Source organism: Canis lupus, chromosome 33 (assembly GCF_011100685.1).
Source record: "Canis lupus familiaris isolate Mischka breed German Shepherd chromosome 33, alternate assembly UU_Cfam_GSD_1.0, whole genome shotgun sequence".
Taxonomy (NCBI): Eukaryota; Metazoa; Chordata; class Mammalia; order Carnivora; family Canidae; genus Canis; species Canis lupus.
In genome coordinates this window covers 2915236-2937972 of record NC_049254.1, presented here as the reverse complement: position 1 = coordinate 2937972, position 22737 = coordinate 2915236, and the positions used below count along the sequence as shown (strand labels likewise).

At 35.2% G+C, this 22737-nt stretch overlaps 1 long non-coding RNA gene across 1 annotated transcript; it reads left to right on the top strand.

The window, feature by feature from the left end:
* Positions 1-4418: 4418 nt before the first annotated feature.
* Positions 4419-18804, top strand: LOC111093697. The gene is made up of 3 exons (XR_005383028.1): positions 4419-4558; positions 15653-15734; positions 18672-18804. It is a non-coding gene; the product is annotated as an uncharacterized LOC111093697 (long non-coding RNA).
* The last annotated feature ends 3933 nt before the right edge of the window (positions 18805-22737 follow it).

Here is a 22737-nt window from a genome sequence, read left to right as displayed (position 1 = left end):
ATATGATTTAGTAATTCCACCTCCAGGGTCTATCCCCTCCCTCCCTCCAAAAAAACTAATTTAAAACCATGTATGGGGATCCCTGGGTGGCGCAGCGGTTTAGCACCTGCCTTTGGCCCGGGGCATGATCCTGGAGACCCGGGATCGAATCCCACGTCGGGCTCCCGGTGCGTGGAGCCTGCTTCTCCCTCTGCCTGTGTCTCTGCCTCTCTCTCTCTCTCTCTCTCTCTCTCTCTGTGACTATCATAAATAAATAAAAATTAAAAAAAAAATAAAACCATGTATGTATCCCTGTATTTTTTGCAGTGTTATTTGCAATAGTCAAGATACAGAAACAATCTTAAGTGTAGACTGATGTCTGAATGAATAAAAAAAAATTTATTTAGTGTGCATGTGTATACAAAGAAGATGTCTATGTGTGTATATATGTGTGTGTATACAAACTTCAAGTTATAAAATAGTTATGTGGATATAATGTACAGTGTGAGGAATATAGTCAATAATATTGTATTAACTTTGATGACAATGGGTCACCAGAGTTATTGATCAGTTCACAATGTATACAAATGTCAAAACACAATGTTGTACACATGAAACTAACAGAATATTATATTTCGATTTTACTTCAATTAAAAAAATGGAGCCATTCCTATCAGTTCAATGCGCATTAAAAGAAAGACATATAAATGTTATGAGCAACTCTAGGCCCATAAGTCTGATAGCATACATGAGATTTTTCAATTTCTTAGAGAATACAAACTATTAAATGCTATATTAAGAGAAATAACCTGAATAGATCTTTATTAAATATGCTCAGAAATTTTAGCCCTTCCTCCCTTCAAAAAAAGTTCTGGACTCAAAGTTTTACAGGTGAAATCTACCAAACACTTAACAGACAAGAGCCTTTTTATCCAGAAAGTAGAAGAGAATACTTTCTAACTCATTTTACAAGATCAGACTTAGAATAGAACCATAGGAAGATGTAAGAAGAAAGGGAAACTATAATCCAACATTCCTCATGAACATTGACATGCTAACAAAATATTAGCAAATCAGACCCAAAAACATATAAAAATTATAATAGATCAAAATCAAGTTGCATTTTTTCCACAAATGCAAGACTCATTCAACATTTTTGAAGCAATCATTGTAAATTATTTTATCAGATTGAGTAACAAAAGCCATGTAATAATCTATGAAGGAAAAAATCATGAAAAATCTCAAAAAGACCCACAACACAAGAGTAAAGGGAACTTCATTAAATAAGGGGAATATGCAAAGGAAAATAAAACAAAACAACTTATAGTTAACAGTGAGAAATGAAACACTTTTCCCCTAACAATTTGGAATAAGGCAAGGAAGTGCCCCCTCAACACTGCTTTTCAACGTAATATTGGAAATCCTAGCTAAAATAGTAGGATAAAAAAGTAATGGAATATGTACCACTAGGAAAGAAATATATAAACTATATAGATTGAAAGCTTGTCCATGCAGAAAAGAAAAAAAAAGTTTTGGAACTAAGCAGTAAGTTGGCAAAGGTCAATGGTTACAAGGAAAATCTATGAAAGTCAATTCTTCTTTAATACGCCAGCAATGAACAAGAATCGGAAATTTTGTAAAGCATCACTTAAAATAACATCAAAAAATGGTAGAAATAAAAAAAAAAAATCCTTAAGCAGAAAACTACAAAACACCAAAGGAAGAAATAAAGAAAGTTCTAAATAAATGAACATTATTTTTTTGTCCCTGTATTAGAAGACACAGCATTACTGAGATGTCACTTCTCAACTTGGGCTATAGATTCAAAGCAACCATAGTCAAACCCCCAGGGAGCTATTTTGTAGCTATTGAAAAGTTGATTCGACAATCGATGGGGATACGCAAAGGCCTACAACTAGTCAACACAATATTTAAGAACAAGGTTGGAGGACACCCAACACCCACTTTCAAGGCTTATTATCAAGCTGCAGTGCCCGCGACAGCATAATACTGGTGAAAGAACATACAGAGATCAAATGGGACAGAATAGAGGACACAGAAACAGACCCAGCCCGATGCAGTCAGCTGAACTTTGACATAAGAGCACAGGTAACTCGATGGAGAAAAAAATAGCCTTTTCAAAAATGCAGGCTGATACAATTAGACACCCGTATGCAAAAGAAAAAGAGAACATAGAAATAGACCTTCTACCGTGTACAGAAATTATCCCAATTATATCAAAGTCTTAAATTTGAAAGGCAGAAATACAAAACATCTAGAATAAAACCTATGGAAAAAAACTAGATGACCTTGGGTCGGGTGATATTTTTAGATATAACAAAAAAACCTTCATCCATGAAGAAGAAAAAAACCCACAAATTTGATTTATTAATATTACTAAATTGTTCTACAAAATTTATTGTTTAGAATATGGACAAGTCACAGGGTTGGGGAAATTATTTGCAATTTTTTGTTATCTGAGAAAGAATTTGAAACCAAATACACAAAGAACTGAAGATTCAATAAAAGCATCCAAAAGTTCAATTCTATCTTCAGAATATCTGAACAGATACCACACCAAGGAAGGTATCTGGGTGGCGTTTGACCATACAAAGCCATGCTCTTATTAGTCATTAGGGGACTACGTATTGAAACAAGATATATTATCCATGAGACATTGAGTTCTTAAAATTCTAGGTGAAAGTAGTTTCCCACAAAGACTACATCTCCTGCAATTTCATAACAATATTTAGAAAAATAAAACTGGAGCGAGGGTAAAGATCAGTGATTGCCTCTAGCTGGAGGTGGAGTGGAAACTGACTACAGTGTGCGAATCCATCTTTCTTGGAGGGAGTGGAAACACTCTGGGAGGATTATTGTGATGGTTTCCCAAATTCCGTAAATTTATTAAAAGTCATTGGGACATTTAAAGTGGGTAAATTTTACGCATCTTATGGTAAATTATACCTCAATAAAGATGTTTAAAAGTAGTTTTTCTGCAGAGGGAAAATAAGTAACTTTGTACTGAAGGAATTATCAGGCACCACCTTAATTAAGTGATGGAACTGATGATCATCAATAATATATTAAGTGAACCCGAATCAAGGAACATTCTATAAAATAACTGGCCTGTGGTTTCCTAAAGTGTCACTAACCACTGAAAACAACCGGTTACAGATGGAAGGAAAATAAGGAGACAGGACAACTGAACAGAACAGTGGGGACACCGGGATCCTCGAGACTCGGGGGCCTTCAAGAGCACATGCCGGCCGCGGCCAGGGCTGATTCCCTGGGTTTGATCATTCTATTATAAAAAATTAAAGAAAAATATACTTCTTTGTAGGAAATCCATACTCCAGTATTCACGGGAGGTAGGACACGGTGGAAGAAACCATTCCAGAGGAGATGGTGCTATTTCCGCAGCATCAACACGAGTTTAAAAATATCTAGGAGTAAGAAGAAGAATACGACCCTTTTAGTAGAAACATTAACCAGGAATCAACAATCTCTGTATTATTTAAGATGCTAGACCCCACCTGCGGGCACCACGTGGGGGCACCACCTGCAGGCAACACGTGCGGGCACCACGTGCGGTCACCCCACCTGCGGGCACCACGTGCGGGCCCCACCTGCGGGCACCACCTGCGGGCACCACGTGCGGGCGCCACGTGCGGGCACCACGTACGGACCCCACCTGCGGGCACCACGTGCGGGCACCACGTGGGGGCACCACGTGCGGGCCCCACCTGCGGGCCCCACATGCGGACACCACGTGCGGACCCCACCTGCGGGCACCACGTGCGGACCCCACATGCGGACACCACGTGCGGACCCCACCTGCGGGCACCACGTGCGGGCCCCACCTGCGGACACCACGTGCGGACCCCACCTGCGGGCACCACGTGCGGGCCCCACCTGCGGGCACCACGTGCGGGCACCACGTGCGGGCACCACGTGCGGACCCCACCTGCGGGCACCACGTGCGGGCACCACGTGGGGGCACCACGTGCGGGCCCCACCTGCGGACACCACGTGCGGACCCCACCTGCGGGCCCCACATGCGGACACCACGTGCGGACCCCACCTGCGGGAACCACGTGCGGGCCCCACCTGCGGACACCACGTGCGGACCCCACCTGCGGGCACCACGTGCGGGCACCACGTGCGGGCACCACGTGCGGACCCCACCTGCGGGCACCACGTGCGGGCACCACGTGGGGGCACCACGTGCGGGCCCCACCTGCGGACACCACGTGCGGACCCCACCTGCGGGCCCCACATGCGGACACCACGTGCGGACCCCACCTGCGGGCACCACGTGCAGGCCCCACATGCGGGCGCCGGCCAGGGGCACGGCCTGCCATCCTGCGGCCTGCGGGGTTCCGGGCGCCCGGGTCGCCCCCTTGCAGCCCCCCCGCCCCCACCGCGGGCCCCGGGAGACCGGCGGGCTCCACCTGGACGGGCGACGGCCAGCGACGCGGGGACAGACAAGGATTATAGTCGCTACCTCGAGTTGTTAGTGACCTCGGGTGTGTGACGCTCCCCAAAGGCCTGAGCCGCGGGCAGCTGCCTCCGGGACGTGAGTCAACCCGCACTGACAGGCTCTAACGTTTCGCTTCTAATTATTGGAAAACCAACCGGGGCGGGATTGGGAAGAGCGAGGTGTCTCGACACCAACACCAAACTCGCTCTTTCGGTTTTTCGTTCTGTTTTTGAGGAGGCTTCCGGCCACTCCATCTCGATCCCTCTGTTTGACGGCGGCGGACGCTGTGTTCTCTCCACACGAAATCTGGGCGTTTAGGGCGGGGGCTCATCCGTGCCTCAGGGCTCCAAGGGCTCCGAAACGTGGGCTTTCTCTGTCTTCCTAGTCGTGTTACAGATTAAAACATAATCAAAGACTGTAGGAATTCATACTTCAGCCAATTTTTAAAAAATGTAGATATAGGGGATCCCTGGGTGGCTCAGCGGTTTGGTGCCTGCCTTTAGCCCAGGGCGCGATCCTGGAGACGCGGGGTCGAGTCCCAGGTCGGGCTCTGCCTGGGTCTCTCTCTCTCTATCATAAATAAATAAATAAATAAATAAATAAATAAATAAATAAATAAATAAATAAATAAATAATCTTTAAAAAAATATAGATATAATTGAAATAGAACTTTATATTACTGCCGGGTATACAACATAATGATTCGATATTTGTATATTTTGTGAAAGGATCAAAATAAGTCTGGTTAAAATCCACCACTGTACATAATTTTAATTTTTTTTCCTTGTCATGAAAACTTTTAAGGTTTACTCCCTTAGAAACTTTCAAATATCCAATACAGTACTATTCACTGTACCCCTCTGCTGTACATGACACCCCACTGACCTATTTACTTTACTGCCAGGAATTTGCACTTTTTAACCCCCTTCTCTCATTCTCTACCCCTGACCCCACAATCACAAATCTGTTCTCTGTATTGACAAGTTTGAGGTTTTTTGTTTCTACTTTTAAATAAAGTCTTGCCATTTGAGACAACAGGGACTGACCTGAGGGCATTACACTAAGTAAAATAATTAAGACAGAGAAAGACAAATACCATATGATCACACTTATATGTGGAATCTAAAGACATTTAAATGTATAATGTCCCCAGCTTTATTCTTCTCTTTCAGGACTGCTATGCTATTCAAGGTCTCTTATGATTCCATACAAATTCTAGGATTATTTGTATTAATTTGTGAAAACACCATTAGATTTTTGTATAGGAATTGCATTGAATCTATACATTGCTCTGGGTACTATGAACATTTTAATAGTATTAATTCTTCTAATCCACAAGCACAAAATATCTATCCATTGAGTTGTGTCTTCTTCAATTTCTTACATCAATGACATAGTTCTCAGTGTGCAGGTCATTCACCTTCTTAGTTAAATTTAGTTCTAGATATTTTATTTTTTTCTCGTGCAGTTGTAAATGGGGTTGTCATCTGAATTTCTCTTTCTAATACCTCATTATTATTGTATCAAAACACAATAAACTTTTGTATATTGATTTTGTATCCTGCAACGTTACTGAATTTATTAGTTTTAACAGGTTTTTGGTAGAATCTTTAGAGATTTCTGTGTATATTATCATGTCATCTGACATAGTGACAATTTCTTTTTTTATCATATTCCTTTTAATTTAGTTTCCTTGCCTAATTGCTCTACCTGAGACTTCCAATACAATGTTGAGTAAAAGTAGCAAGAGTGGGCATCCTCATCTTATTCCTGATCTTAAAGGAAAAGCTTCCAGGTTACTGTTGAGTAGGATATTAGCTGCGGGCTTGTTGTACATGGCCTTTAGTAAACACCCCCTAGCTTGTCGCTTTTTATGATATTCATAGAATATATACTTAATTGTCCAGTTCAACAAACTTCATACACTCTGACAAGTTTGTATCTGAATTATATTTTTTCTTTTTGATTTATGATGTTATGTAAGCAATTTAACTTGTTCAAATATCCCTAGATATTCACTTTACTAAGGCCATTGCTATTAGATTTAAGAATCCTTTGCAGGGGGAGTTGCGCTAAAAAAAATCCTTTTTAAAAGAATTACTTTATATATAACATAATTCGTCACTTGTAAAGTAGGTAATTATACAAAGGAATAACTCAAAATATATTTATTAACCCATATAATACAGTCCCCAACCTTGTATTTTACTTGGAATTATTAAAATTTTTCAAGATTATTACTCTGCTTATTAGAAATGGTTTATTGAAATTCTTAACATTTTCATCAATATCAAACAATAGTTTGATGTTGAACCACAGAATAGAAAATTTTTATGTGATGTCTCAAACAAATTTGGAAATGATAGTGAAGTCCAGAAGTCATACACGATGGCATGGCTCAAGTGGCCCAGAATATGGACTCAGGAAAAATGAACTGAATTCCATTACTATCTGGCTTATGGTCCTGGCTAACAGTGTATCACCCCATTTGGTGTTAGTCACCATATTCTTTAGGTGAGAGTTTTGAAGTGACATCTAAAATCTCTTTCAGTTGTAGTGATCTCATATAAATATATATATATATATATATATATATACACATATATATCACACTCTTTGTGATGTTTCTAAAACTAAAGTTCTGTAAGTCAATCAGAGAAAGATAAATACCATATGATTACACTCATACATAGAATTTAAGAAATAAAACAAATGAATAGAGGAAAAAGAAGGAGAGAAATAGACTCCTAACCACAGAGAATATACTGATGGTTACCAAAGGGGAGGTGGATAGGGGGATGAGTTAAATAGGTGATGGGGATTAAGGAGGGCACTTGTGATGAACACTGGGTGTTGTATGGAAGTGTTGAATCACTATATCGTACACTTCAAACTATTATTACACTGTATGTTAACTGGAATTTAAATAAAAACCTAAATAAAAGTCCTGTGCTAATTATACCTCATTTCAAATACAAATCTCAAGAAAAAAATGTTTGAATTTGTATATTTATTATTTTCATGACACTTAAAATTTATTTTAAAACACATCATTGTTATAGCTCTCATATGATATGTAATTATGATATGCCATCAAGGTATCATCAAGCAAATTATAGCCAAATATCATAGGTCACCATATAGAACTGTAGTTTGATAAAGGTGCCTTAAGATGATTCCTTTTATCAGTTATGTTTATAGAGTTCAGTTTTTCTCCAGTATGTACGCCAAGTTACTACCTGAATACAAAAGTCCTCTGAAGGTTGAACTAACATTTTATGTGTGAAATAATAATTCTTTAATTCAGACACGGTTCATTTGTTACATCTTTAGGAAAGATTTCTGCTAACTGCTAATTTCCACAAGTGACTAGATGCTGTGCTCTGGTGGGGGGGGTGTCATTTAATATTTCAACAATGGAACCATTGTGTGAATAAAGTTGATGGTGTCTAATGTACCTTGAAATGTGCCCTAAAGTAGATTTCTATTAGTAGAGTCAGGGACTTGAAAGAAAATAGGTCTTAGTTTCAAGTAAATTAGAAATCCCATACCACCTCAATTCCTTAGTGGAAAAAAAAAAAAAAGAAAAAAAAACATGTTGACTCTTAGGATGAATAATACACAAATATCCAGTGTGAAGCAAAATGGATTTTAATAGCCTCGGGTTGGTGGTATGTTAATTATTGTGCTAGTGACACTCTGGATGAATAAGACCCTCTCATGGCATATGATAACAGAAATGTAATAAAACTGAATTAGCTCAAAGTCAAAATGATGTTCCTAACTATTCAGAAGTATTTGGGGAAATAGTTAAGCTATTTTTTTATTATAAAATTCCAAAATTAAGCCTGCCAGGAAAGTGAGATGCCGAGATCAGAATGACCATAATCAATTACGTATTTGAAAATTTTTCACCAAAGGCAACTCACTAGTCATGATGGAAGTTTAATTTTTCAGAATATCCACCTTAAGTTAATAGTGATGAAGGCATGTGCAATTACCACCACTAACTCCTCTTTGGCTAAGTGAATCCTAGTTCTAAGATGTATCTAGAATCCAAGGACATCTTATCATGTCTACTTGTTCCTACTCTATGTAAGCAGCTATCTTTTCTCATGAAGCTACTCTCCTCTTTCATGTTGATTAACGGGCTATATCCTAATGTGCTGCTCTTCTAGTTTCATCCACGTGTCTCCTACATACTAATTTCCATTCATCATAGAACCTAGAGTTATCTTTAAAAACATATCAGATCCTGTCACTCTGTTTGAAACCCTGCAGGTTTTCTATTCTATTAAGAAGGAAAAGTCACACTGGGCATAGAGCCTGCTAAAGATGGTCTCTGTCCCTCCCTCCTTCCTCTCGCTGTCTCCCTCTCTAAAAAAAAAAAAAGAAAAGAAAAGAAAAAAGAAAAAAATATAAAAAGACAGAGAAAAGTCAAAACCTTTTTCTGGCTTCTGAAGATGACTTGATCTGACCTTGTTACCTCTCTGATTGCTTTTTCTCCCACTCTACCCTCCTCACTCTTCTCCAGTGTATAATTTATTTGTTATTCCTCACATGTACCAGGCAATATCTCAAACCAAGTTTTTTTTTTTCCTTTTCTCTGTGCCCAGAACACTTTTTTCCAGATGTTTATATGGCTAACTCCCTAAAAAACTTCATGTTTTTCTTTGATGAGACTTACACTGACTAACCTATTTTATACAGTAAAGTGCTAACCTGGAGTAAAATGCCACTTCTATCCTTTATTTTTGGTGACCTTACCTCTTATCCCATTTAACATGCTCTATGGTACCCCTACTTATTTTGCATATTGTTTATTGTCTGCTTCTCTACTCTAGAAAAGGGATAATTGCAATGGCGTAGCGGTAAAATGGCTCTTAAGAAAAAATAAGGCCTGCTGTGAATTGTTTGCATGATTTTCATAGTGTAAATATTCCCACCATGGCCAATTGGAGTCAATGACTGCCTCACAAACATCCTAAATAATTAATAAGATGTTCTTATAAACTAGGATCTGCCAACTCCAGTCCACCGCTGGTTATCTGTGGTTTTCATCCACAGATATATCCCAAGTCATTATTGCTAGAATCACATCAAGTGGCAGATTTATTTATAAGTTTATAAAGCAGTTCAGTACATTATATTCATTTTTGTCTGTATTTTATTTTTTTTAAGATTTCATTTATTTATGAGAGAGAGAGAGAAAGAAAGAGAAAGAGAGAGACAGGCAGAGGGAGAAGCAGGCTCCATGCAGGGAGCCCGACGAGGGACTTAATCCCGGGTCTCCAGGATCATGCCCTGGGCTGAAGGCGGTGCTAAACCACTGAGCCACCTGGGCTGCCCTTTGTCTGTATTTTAAAACTGAGTCTAACACAAGCCAGAAATAAATCAGTAATTTATGTCCATTTATATCACACTGAGATTATTCATCACTAATTAAATATTTTGATGAGAATAGAAAAGTAATAGTGAAAAATATTTTAGTTCTTAAATCGTTAAGTACTTTCACATTTCTTAATTTTATACATGATCAATACCATACATTATATTTTCCATATGGGAAGCATCTACAGCCATGCTTTACAAGCTCCTGCATTATTTTGCAAACTTGAATAAAGATAAAGCCTTATTTTCAAATTATCACTCATTAATGTCACTTCATTTTTCTTTATTTTTAAATTTAAATTTTTTTTTTTTAAGTAGGCTCTACCGCACCCATGGAGTCCAACAGAGGGCTTGAATTCCTGACCCTCAGATCAAGACCTGAGCTAAGATCAAGAGATAGATGCTTAACTGACTGAGCCAGCAGAGTACCCCCATTTTCCTTTTATAAAGGTTTAATAACATAGTTACCATCATGTATATCTATCATAATTTTTAAATCAATGATTAAATCTCATTTCATTTTCTGGGTCTACATGGTGAAATTAGCTTTTGTTATTGTTTCTAACTTAACGTGGGACCTGGTTTCTTGAAATAACCAGTTTTTACACAGATTAAAAGTAGGCAAAGTTTGCACATAGATATAAAGATATAAGTGTATTGATATCTAAAATTGAGAAATGGGATGCCTATTATTATCTAAAATAAGATTAACTAATGTTTTCTCTCCGAAAAAAAAATCCCATAATGACATATGAAAAGGTCAGAAAGAAAAACCCAATATTTTAGAGAAAAATGTGTATTTCACATTTTAAAAGTTAACTTAAAATTGAAAATAACTTTAGTTTTATATACAAGTGTTTAAAATTTGAAAATTAAAAGAATATTAAAATACCAAAGACATCCTAAGGTGTGTCACTAATGGGATAGAAAGCTTAAGATGAAAAAAAAATCAGGATGATTTTCAGACATATAAATACAGAAAAATTACAAACAATTGCTGGGATCGTGAAAGAAATTAAGTGATTTTTCAGATGTGGAGTAAAATTACATTCTCAAGTGACATTGCAATGCTGGAAAAAAATCTTCGTTGTTTACTTATTTAAATCACTTGCCAGAACCTTGAAAATTACTTGAATTATGCCCTATTTCTACAACAGATTAGGAATTTCTTTATGTATTTATGACCTGGAAGTTACTTAAGAATTAACCAAATTTGTCATTTACAATAAGAACTATAAGAAAGGCTTGAATTATGCCAAAACCAATTTCTGGTTGTTGGCAGACAATACTACATTATTCCATTAAGCAGATCAACATATGTAGAAGATTGGCAGGACAATGAGCACCTGCGTTTTCCTGGAAGGCACAAAAGTTTTTTGTTGTTTTTTTTTCAATCTAATATGTTTTCAAATAACCAAGAGATTCTTACTATGAGTTAACTATCAGATATGATTGCATTTGGTTACACACAATAGAAAACCGGCCTATATATTTTATTTCTAGTGTTCCTCTTGTTTTCACATTCCTTAAAATTATACAGTGCACTCCTATAATTTTGTGATATATTTTAATGCCCAAGGGATACATAGTTCCTCAAATTTAATAATCCATTGTTTTTAAATTTTCTCAAAAATAAGGTAGCTATTAACAATATTGGGTTTTATTAGAGATGAACTTTAGAAAATTCCTCAGATTTTCCCAAACATAAAAGCTTTCAGAGCTTGAGATTTTATTAACAATTAAAATTGACCTTGTTAATACTCAGTATTGTTGGAAAAATATCTATTCATAGTTAGATTAATAAATTCCTGTTGCTCTGTTATGTAAAGCATACTCATATTTGAAGACATTATTTTGTTTTTTACTTCATTTTAATATATCTAGTATGTCTTTCCTAATCAGCTGTCATATAGACCTCTCACTATATGTAATTTTCAGCTTTTTTCATAGATGGCTTCCTATCCCACTAGAATTTACCCAAAGGTGCCCAAAGTGATTTCATGTACACCATATATCCTAAATGTTATATTACCCCAATCTCACAGACCAAATTTTATGGATTTCTGGATTTCTGGAAAGCCTTTAGGTAATCTGTAAAATGATTGACTATGAGTGTTCTTTGTGGCCCTGAGAACAGTCTACATGCACATATATAATAATATAATAGACAAATCAAGTGACATAAATATGGAAACATTTAATTAGCATAAATTTCTGTAGACTATATGTGATAATATTAAGAAACAGTAATGTGTAAGCTATTCAAATGCATTATCTCATCTTTCTCACAATTTGTCTATTTTAATAATTTCAGGAGTCCTGTAACTTTTAACTAACTCAAGAATTAAATTGTCAAGGAAAAAAAAAAATTAAATGGGCGAAGAATCAAAAGATGGTAATAACTTCATTAATCTAAAATATAAAAATTATGATATAATATGGTGAGACACTTAGTTTAACTGCCCAATATTTAAAACTAGAGCTTACCAGGGGCATCTAGATGGTTCAGTTGGATAAGCATCTGATTCTTGATCTCAGCTCAGGTCTTCATCTCAGGATCATGAGTTCAAGCCCCATGTTGAGCTCCATGCCGGGTGTGGAGCCTACTTAACAAAACAAACAAAACAGTGCAGTTAAGATTTTTTAAAGATGTAATAATCTCTTGGGAAATGTTTTACAGCATTGACGTTGTGGGTAATTTGTGGATTATGAAATCAATTTAATGGTCTTAAAACATAGGACAGAAAATATGAGAATGAAATGTCAGTAGTAAGGTTTACTTACTTATTAAACTTTATTTTAGTTGTGTTTGTGTCACCAAGAAAGCACATTTTTGTCTTTGTGTCGCAGCCAAACACTTTGAGTATCACTGCTCTCAGGCATAGATCTGGGAGTGAATTGGCTTGGTCATTGAGTCAGAGCTTTTTCAACTGTACTACATTTTTTATTGTGTGTGTATATTTATAGACTCACTAAAAATCTATAAGAATTCTGATTAATTCATAGGTCCTTTAATAGTTAATACTGGTGAATTTTTTTATTGCTACACTAATAGAGTTAAATATTTTTTATTGTATTTTCAATTTGTACTACTTCCTTACTAAGAAAGCTGTGCCTATATTTGTACGCTTATGGCCATTTGTGTTTCCTCTCTTGTGAAATATGTTTGCTTACATATATTTTCAAAAAACATTATGAAACTGTTTTTCTTTGTTTCTATTTTATTTTTCCATCTTTTCAAAACAATTTTTAGTGTTCTTTAAATAGGCATGCTTAGGTAGCTTAGATAGCTTTTACTATATTATATATGCTGTAAACCTCTACTCTGAAGGTTAGATTTTTACTTTCTTCATAATGCCACATGACAAACATATGTAAGTAATTATAGTTGAATTTATAAAAATCTCCACTTATAGTCAGTGCATTTTTCATATTTTTAAAGAAATATTTGTATCATATATCATATATCCATAAGCACAGATATATATTCAAAATAGTTTAACTTTTTTCCCTTTGCCTCTGGATTTATTTTTCCATGTGGTTTGGTTTAAGCCTCATGTCTCACTATTTTTTCCAAAAACTTTAAAAATCATTAAATGAAGAATTTGTCTTTTTCCAGGTTGCGAGTCAAGCTCTGCCAGTAATTACTTTCTATGTATGGATCTCTTTGGTAGTTTAATATATGATCCTGCTTTGAATCATTTGCCATATCATCTTTTCCTTTGCTACACTCGTAATTATTGTAGTGATATATCAAGTATTAATATCTGGTGCTGGTACTTAACCTGATGAATTTTTTTAAGTTCTATTTAGTTTTATTGTTTTTAATTATTCATTTCTTTTAACTTTCTTGTACCCAAATTAGATAGCTTCTATGGTATCAATTTATATCAAGTATTTTATTTTGCTTTAGTCAAATGTGTGGAATATTTCCAATATTTTGGTCTTTATCTGACACAACAGAAAGAATAGTTATCCTAAAATCATTTCCTTGAAATTCTTGGAAATTCAATGATCCCATTAGAGAATTGTATGGTAACAGATGATGCTACACTTATGGTAAACATAGCATAATCTATAGAGTTGTTGAATTACTATATTGTGCGCCTGAAACTAATGTAATATTACCTGTCAACTGTACTAAGAAAATCTTATAACTTCTGAATAAAGAAAAAGAAAACTTTCTTTAAATGCCAACTTGTTCTATTCTAAGCACTTAATCTAAAGTTAAGTTAATTGATTTTTGTGATCTTTAGTTTCCTCATACAAGTTTGATTAATATAGATTTTAATGCCATTTGGTCGTTGGTATTTAAAATTAGCTAATACATGCCTGATGCCCAGTCTGCTCTATTAGCACCATTAGTCATGATTCGGATTAACAACTTCACTGTCTACATTCAATTTCACCCAGCTCCAAATTTCCTTAGCTTTTGTGAAGACTGTTTTCCAATTTTAATTTTAATTAAAATTATTTTTAATTTACATTTTAAAAAGTTAGCATACAGTGCAATATTGGTTTTTGGAGTAGAATTTAATGATTCATTGCTTTCATACAACACCCAGTGCTCATCATAACAAGTGCCCTACTTAACACCCATCACCCATCCAGCTCACCCCCCTCCTATTTTCCTCCATTAACCCTCAATTTGTTCTCTATCGTTAAAAGTCACATATGGTTTGTTTCCCTCCCTCCTTTTCTTCCTTTCCCCCTTCCCATATTCTCATCTGCTCTTTCTTAAATTCCACATATGAGTGAAATTATGTTATTTGTCTTTCTCTGACTGACTTATTTCATTTAGCATAATATACTCTAGCTCCATCCATGTCCTTGTAAATGGCAAGACTTAATTCTTTGTGATGGCTGAGTAATAGTCCAATATATATATATATATATATATATATATATATATATATATATATCACATCTTCTTTATTCATTCATCTGTTGATGGACATTGTGAAGATATAAGATAGGAAACAGCACAGTGTGTATAGCAATAGCATGAATAGAATAGGAAAGTCCTAACTTCCAAGCACAAATTCTCCTGACTCAGTTATTCTGTATTGCCTGTAAGGTCACTGCATGTGATACTGAGGTGTGAAATAACTTCAAATCAGAAAAGCAGTCATCACTGTAGTTGACTTCAACTTTTCTCTCAGGAGTATGTAACTAGCCAGACTTGCAACACTTTAGAGTATGTCCTAGCTTTCATCCTCCAGTACAGCTGTAATTTAGTAATACCAACTAGTTAAAACCTATCTGGGAGATGTAGGTGTCTGGTCCGATGTATAAATCTTGGCCAGATTATCAGCCATGTTGGACCTAGTATAGGTAAATTCGTAATAATTTCTTGAATTATTGTTTCAAAGAGAAAGCAGAGAATCAATTTCTTATACATTATCTCCCTGAAAGATAGGGAACAGAACCAGTTATTAATCATTATCCTCCCACATTCAATTGCTAGCTGAGTGTTTACATACAGAAATCTTAATAATATTATCATTAATAATGTAAATTTAGTAGTTTTACTAAATGTTAATACTATTTAAATATTAAATATTAATACTAATTAAAATTAATACAAAATATTAATTTACATTAATAATGTAAATTTAGTTTTATGTATTTTCTGTTTGATATGTAAAGTTGAAATAAAAGCAATATCATATTTTTATCATAAAGCAACTGAGAAATTGTATTCCTAGCAGTATGGTGGAAAAAGATCTTCTGAAGATGACTCTAATATGAATAGCTCCTGGATAAACTGAAATAAACATTATTTTGTTGCATTGCTAGATTCACAGTAGAGATCAAAGCCCTTCATAAAGGAAGAAAGGAAGGAAAGAAGGAAAGGATGGAGAGAACAAAGAGAAAAAAGGTAAGAAAGAAGAAAGGGGAAAAGATGGGGAAGAGAAAAAAGAGTAGAGGCACCACGAATAATGAAACTCTTGAAACAAATGTTTTCAGTGGGATCAAGAGATTGACACTTTGAAAACATCACAAGTAAGAGAAACTAAATTTGAATTTTCTAAAGTAAGTCTAGCACTGAGAAAAGAACCAGATTTCTCTCAACGCAGTAGCACAGTTTGGTCCCTACTTAAATGATATTTTAAATCCTTCCTATTTGGGGTTAAGATTTCCCAGTTTAGACCCTCAGAATATTCAGAGATTAAATTCAACAAAATAAAACAAGCAAAAAGGCCAGCATGAGTGAGAGTCAGAGAAAAATACAGAAAATATTTAGATCACTAAGGATTTTAGATATCTGAAATTTTAATTTACAATATTGAATAAGTATGTTAAATATGTTTGAAGAAATAGAAGAAGAAATATAAGTAATGGAGTAACAATATGTCATTAAAAATAATAAGGATGATTTGAATCCAAACATAATACCTCTAGAAATGAATGACAAAATTGTGGAAAACAAAAACTAGCTGATAAGATTAAAATAAGACTATTAAATAACCGATGAGAGAATCAGATATCTGGAATGAACCACAGAGAAATAAAGAGATTAAAAATATTAAGGTGAGATCAAAAGATATAGAAGAGAGATGAGAAGGTCTGCATAATACCAAAGAAATGAAGATCAAAATCTAAAACTTTCATAAGAATAGAGGTATTCTTAATATTTTATGTCTATGGAATTAGAAATTTTCTTGAAATATAAAAAGCTAACGTAAAAATTTATTGTATTCAAGGGATATCAAAAAGGAAGTGAAAATAGAGACTATAAAATGGAAGAAATAATTTGAAATAGATGCATTTTCAATGAGACTATATGCTAAGACTATAAGAAACTCCAACAAATTCATATGTAATAGAAAAATAATAGCAGGGTCCGCTGCTCCCTTTGCTAATGGCACAGGGTCGGGGGGCCTGGGAGAGCAGGGGGGCGAGAAAGCAGAAGCCTGGAAAGCTGTGAGGCAGCATGGCTGAGGGGACCAGAAGCTTCTGGAAGTCCTGACAGCTGCCCCTTCCGCATGTACTGGGACCCCGGGTCCCCCACTGCTGGCCGGTGGTGTGAAAGGCTGGGCATCCATGGGCGGGGGGGTGGGGAGAGGGGGGGCAAGCTCACCTTCTCTCTCCACACCCCCCACCCCTCCGCGTGCATCGCTGGCAGGTCTTGGATGGCCCCCTGGCCTGCTCCTCTGTCCCCTCTGCTCTGCTGTCCTGTCCCCTCCCTGGCTCAACGTCTCCACCAAGCACTTGGTTTATTTAGAGAAAGGAGAATAAGGAAGGGGTGAGAATTAAAAAAAAAAAAAAAGTAATAATTCTAATAATTCTATTCTATTTGTCAATAGAATTTGACAAAGTCATGTCAACAAATAGCTTACAAAAAAGTAAAATAAGGGAGCACCAGGGTGCCTCAGTGGTTGAGCACCTACCTTCTGCCCAGGGGTGACCCTGCGGTCCTGGGATCCAGTCCCACGTCAGGCTCCCTGCATGGAGCCTGCTTCTCCCTCTGCCTGTGTCTCTGCCCTCCCCCCCTCTCGTGAGTAAATAATTAAAATCTTAAAAAATAAACAATAACATTGGAAGTAACAATAGACAAAGTATTCAACCTCATCAAAAATTAGAGAAGTGCAAACTAAGACTACATAGGATACCAGTTTAAATCCATTAGATTGTCAATAAATGGTAAGACATCAATGCCTGGGCAAATAGCTGAGAGATGGGTACTTCTGGTATACCCGCATTGGCATCAATTCTGAAAATCATATAGTATCACGGCTTAAAATTTAAAATACTGGTTCTCCCACTTACTAAATTTAATTTCTGTGTATGTACCCTAAAGAAACCCTCGTAGCCATGGATCAGGAGACTTCATAAGAACGTACCGGGCCGAGTAATATTCCATTGTATTTTACTCGGTCAGGTACGTTCTTAAGAAGTCTCCTGATCCATGTCTACGAGGGTTTCTTTAAAAAAAAAAAAAAAAAAAAAAGAATGTACCTGGCCATCTTGCTTGTATTACCAAACAAACAAAAACAAAAAGGAAAAATGAAAATGAAAGCAACTCAAAAGTTTATCAACATAAAGAGTGGGTAAGAAATAGTGCTATACTAATGCAAGGGTGATCTTAAAAATTAAATATTAAAGATCCACATCTGCATAAAACATCATAGACATTTAATGTTGGGTTAATAAAAAGCAAGTCACACAGGATAATTTAGACTTAGATATTTGAGATAAGTCTCAAAAAAATAAAAGAAAAACTACGCTTTGTTTTGGATTCATATATACATTGTTTATCATTGAGGTTCAGACAGAAGCACAGAAACATCTCTATTTATAGGAGGCAGAAAGAGATTAATACAGGGAATTAAAAGCTCACAGAATCCCCCGAAGAGAGGAGTAAGCAAAGAGTGGGGAAGATTGCACTGACTTCAGAATATCAGGAGGCTATAAAATCTCAGGAAAATCCTTAGTATTCTTACTGGCTGGTAGGCATATATCAAATGGATGATTTATATTAAAATACATATATGCAGTTAAAAAGCCTCCTCTTTGGACTCTGCCTTCTAAATATTACATGTTTCTGGAACTCCTGCGTGGCTCAGTGGTTGAGCATTTGCCTTTGGCTCAGGGCGTGAACCCAGGGTCCTAGGATCCAGTGCCACATGGGGCTCCCTGCATGGAGCCTGCCTCTCCCTCTGCCTGGGTCTCTGCCTCTCTCTCTCTTGGTCTCTCATGAATAAAGAAATAAAATCTAAATAAATAAATAAATAAATAAATAAATAAATAAATAAATAAATAAATAAAAACATGTTTCTCAATATCAAAGTCTAACCCAAAATGCTCTTCACAGTTGTGTCAAGAAACACAGATCTTGGTTTCTTTCTGATGAGATGGACAACATATGAGAAGATAAGTCAATGCGGTCATATAAGATGATAATCTGGCACCCTGGCAAATGTGTTTTCTTTTTCATTAAAGCACTGATAAATACAAAATTCAGGGTATTTGCTATGTCTGTGTAACAGAGGGCTAGGAAGTTGGAGGAACTCATGTGTACAGTCATAGGCACTGGCCGAGGTCAGTATTTGAGTCCAGTGGTACAAGTTTACCTATTTCTATGCTTTACAACTTTCACCTTTATTCCATCTCACCAAATAAAAAGCTCACTATAAAATTTGAAAGACTGGAAGAATATTTTATTTAAATATTCAAAATCCAAGCTATGTTTACAAGTACATGGATTTAATTTACTGCAGTGCGAATGTTAAAGTTGCATCAGCACATATTTTAACAATGTAAATGTTTTGATATATTATATATGGATATATTAAATAAGTACTGTTTACAAAAATATCCTATTCTAATTCAAAGTTGCCCAAACACACATTTGTTTTTGCTCTGTTAAAATATATTAATAATTCTATATTCTTTATCTGAGTTTCTTTTTTGAGTGCAAGAGAAATTGATTGTTCCTAGAAACAAAGAAAGATGATTCTTAGAAATATCCCAGAAAACAGCAGTTAGAAAATTTAATATACGGATTCAGGTATTAATCAAAATTTTCACAGTAATATTATTTGCTAATAGAAAAATATCAAGTTTTCTTTAAGCCTATGTAAAATGCCTCTTTACTCCCTTCAAACCAGGAGCCAAAGAACTTATTTTTGCCACATTGCTATTCCAAAATTGCCTAGGAATTAAAAAAAAAAATGTATTTCCCTAAACTAGACAAAACCTCTAATTTATAAAATAATGTTAAGGAATATATAAAAGGACACCTAAAGGAATAAAATGAGGCTTATTATAAAACTAATTAAAGTAAAATAATAATTATAGTAAGTAACGATCTTAATAAACAACTTCTAGTTATAAAAATAATTATTTTAATGTACCCAAAGAAGAAAAAAAAAGCAAATGTGTGGTCATTTTGAGATCATCAGACATTGATAGATAAATTGTCATTGTTTCTAAATGGGAAGAAACTTTATTTCAAACTCACAGAGGTAGTCCTGGTTCTCTCTGCTTCTATATCAGGTCAACTAGTAGTATATATACATACATATGTGAGATACTTATTAAAGCACTTCAGTGGGAGCTTTCTGGAAGTCCTTATTATGTCTCTTAAGTCTAGAACATAGTGTTACATAACAAAGGCCTTCATTCTTTAAAAAAAAGCATATTTAATATATTCTTTCATTAAAATGGGCATCTGGAAGAAAAGAATTTTCACTCGCCAAGAAAAAAAATATTCTAAGTTCAATTCATGTACTTTAAAAGGTATTAACTGAATATATGTTTATATACCAATATATGTACATATATATATTTATACATACAGATACATAGTTTACTTATCTGAAAATGATAATACACCATTTTATTTTTTAAAAAAGGGCAAATTCTACAGTGGAAAAGAAAAAAGAATAAATGCATTGGTAAAGCACCAGCTACTGCATAGCTATTCTCTGCTCCTTTCTCATGCTGAGTCCTTTTCATTTGCTGAACAAATAGCCAATTGCTGGTGGAGTGAGTAGAACTATTCAGCTGTGCCAGCTACTACCACCTGCTGTAACTAATTAAGTGTGATTATAAGGTAGTGAAGAGGTGGCAACATTATCATAACCACCTGAAATTCTTGGTTTGAGAGCATGCCCAGAATCCCAGGGCATTCCACCAACAAAGACAAATTGTTCAATTCCTACAGAAGGTCTCTGAAGTCATTTATTTAGACCAATGGTGTTGTTTTTTTGTTTGTTTGCTTGTTTGTTTTTTTGGCTACCGATAATACCAGGTAAATTAGTGAATCAATATATTTAATCCGATATCAGATCATTCAAATCAGCATGGAAGTCAAATCAACAGCTATAATCCAGCCAGTTAGATTTCATTTCTTCCCATAAAAAAATATTTCATTTATCTAGAAAGAACATATGCCATTTAAAGTAGAAATTAGTCTCCCAAGATTATTTGTATTACGAGATTTATCCAAAATTTTTGATGTCTCGCAGAACAGCTCTAAATGAGTAAGGGTATTTTTGATAAACCTCAGTCGTTACAATGAAAGTTGTTAACCCATCTAAATGTAAAGCAGAGCCTATTGAAACCAATTCAGTTACTTTATCAACATTACCTGATGTGACTTATTGGCACTGAAAATAGAGTCCTCAGGAATATAAAATGGAAATACTCCAGAAATGGCAATTAGGCTTGCAGTCTTCCAGTCAATTCTCTCTCCCTCTGTGTGTGGAACTGTGATTAATATTTGTAATGTTTGACTGTGGGATTGCCGAGGCAACATTCAAGAATATTAATGGATACAAATATAAGCACATCAAGGAAATCATTTTACAAATTTAGGCAAAAAAATTACCTACCAAAATATTTAAAAAGTGGGAGCAAAGAGTTCTTTTAAACCTATATTGCTCAGGTAATTGCTTTATGGGCCATTATTTGTAATGAGAAGGCTATGTCCTTTTTAAACAAATCGTTTAGCAGTTTTTTTTAATCAATTCCAGATCCAAGTTGTTTATCAGATATATGACCTGCAAATATGTTTTTCCATTTTGCTTTGCATTTTGTGGTTTGTCTTTTTAGAGTGTCTTTTACTTTTTTTTAGAGGTTATTATTATTATTATTATTTATTATTATTATTATTATGTTAGGTGAAAAGGGAGGGGGAGAGAGGAAGAGGAGGGAGAGAATCTCCATGCTGGGCATGGAGTCTGACACTGGCTCAATCTCAGGGCCCTGAGATCATGACTTGAGCTGAAATCAAGAATTGGAGGCTTAACCTAGGTGTCCCTTTACAGTGTCTTTTAAAGAGTAGAAGGTTTTAATCTTGATGAAGTATAAATTGTTCTTTTAAGCATCATATCTTATGCATCATATCTAAAGAAATATTTTCCAAATCCAAGGTGATAGATTACTTCTAAAACTGTTATAGTTTTAGGTTTTACTTTAGGTCTGTGATCTGTTTTAAGTTAAATTTATATATGGTATGAAGTATGTATCAAGGTGGGCTTTTTTTTTTTTTTTTTTTTTTTTTTGCAAATGGATACCTGATCTTTTCATACTATTTATTAAAAAAAAACTATACTTTCCTCACTTAAGTTGCTCTACATGTTTGTCATAAATCAGTTATCTATATACTTTTGGGTATACTTCTGGATTCTCTTCTGTTCAGCTATCAATTATCTATCTTACTGACAATTCCATAATAAAATGATTACTGTAGCCTTAGAATAGTCTTAAGATAGTGTTAAGTCAAAAAAAAAAAAAAGTGTTGTCCTCCAGTTTTATTTTTTCTCATATAGCTTCTCCAGAAGAAACCTAGAATTAGTTTTACCACTTTTCCAAACTTGTATAGATATTTGAATTGGGATTTTGTTGAATCCGTAGATCAACAATTGTAGAGAGAACTGATATGCAAACTATATGCGGTCTTCTGATCCATGAACATTATACAGCTCTTCATTAATTTAGAACTTCTTTAATTTCTCATAGCTACATTTATTTTTAGTATAAAGGAACTTCACATTTTTGTCATATTTATTACTATTTTATTTTTCAATACTATTGCAATAGATATTATTTTATTAATTTCAATGCCTTATTGTTTTTTTACAACTAAAAAGATCAACTTTTCATCCTACACACTAAAGTCACTAATTAGTTCTGGTAGGTGTTTGTTTATTTTTTGTTTCATTTCTCATTAGATTTTCTACATGAAATATCATGTTATCTTTGAATAAGACATGTTTATCACTTTTTCCCCAAACTGAATGACTTCTATTTTTTTCTTATTATATGGAAAGAGCTTTCACTATAATTTTGAATGAACATTAATTGCTCTTGTTCCTGATCATAGGTGGAAATCAACCAGGCTTTCATCAGTAAGTGTGAGGTTAACTGTAGCT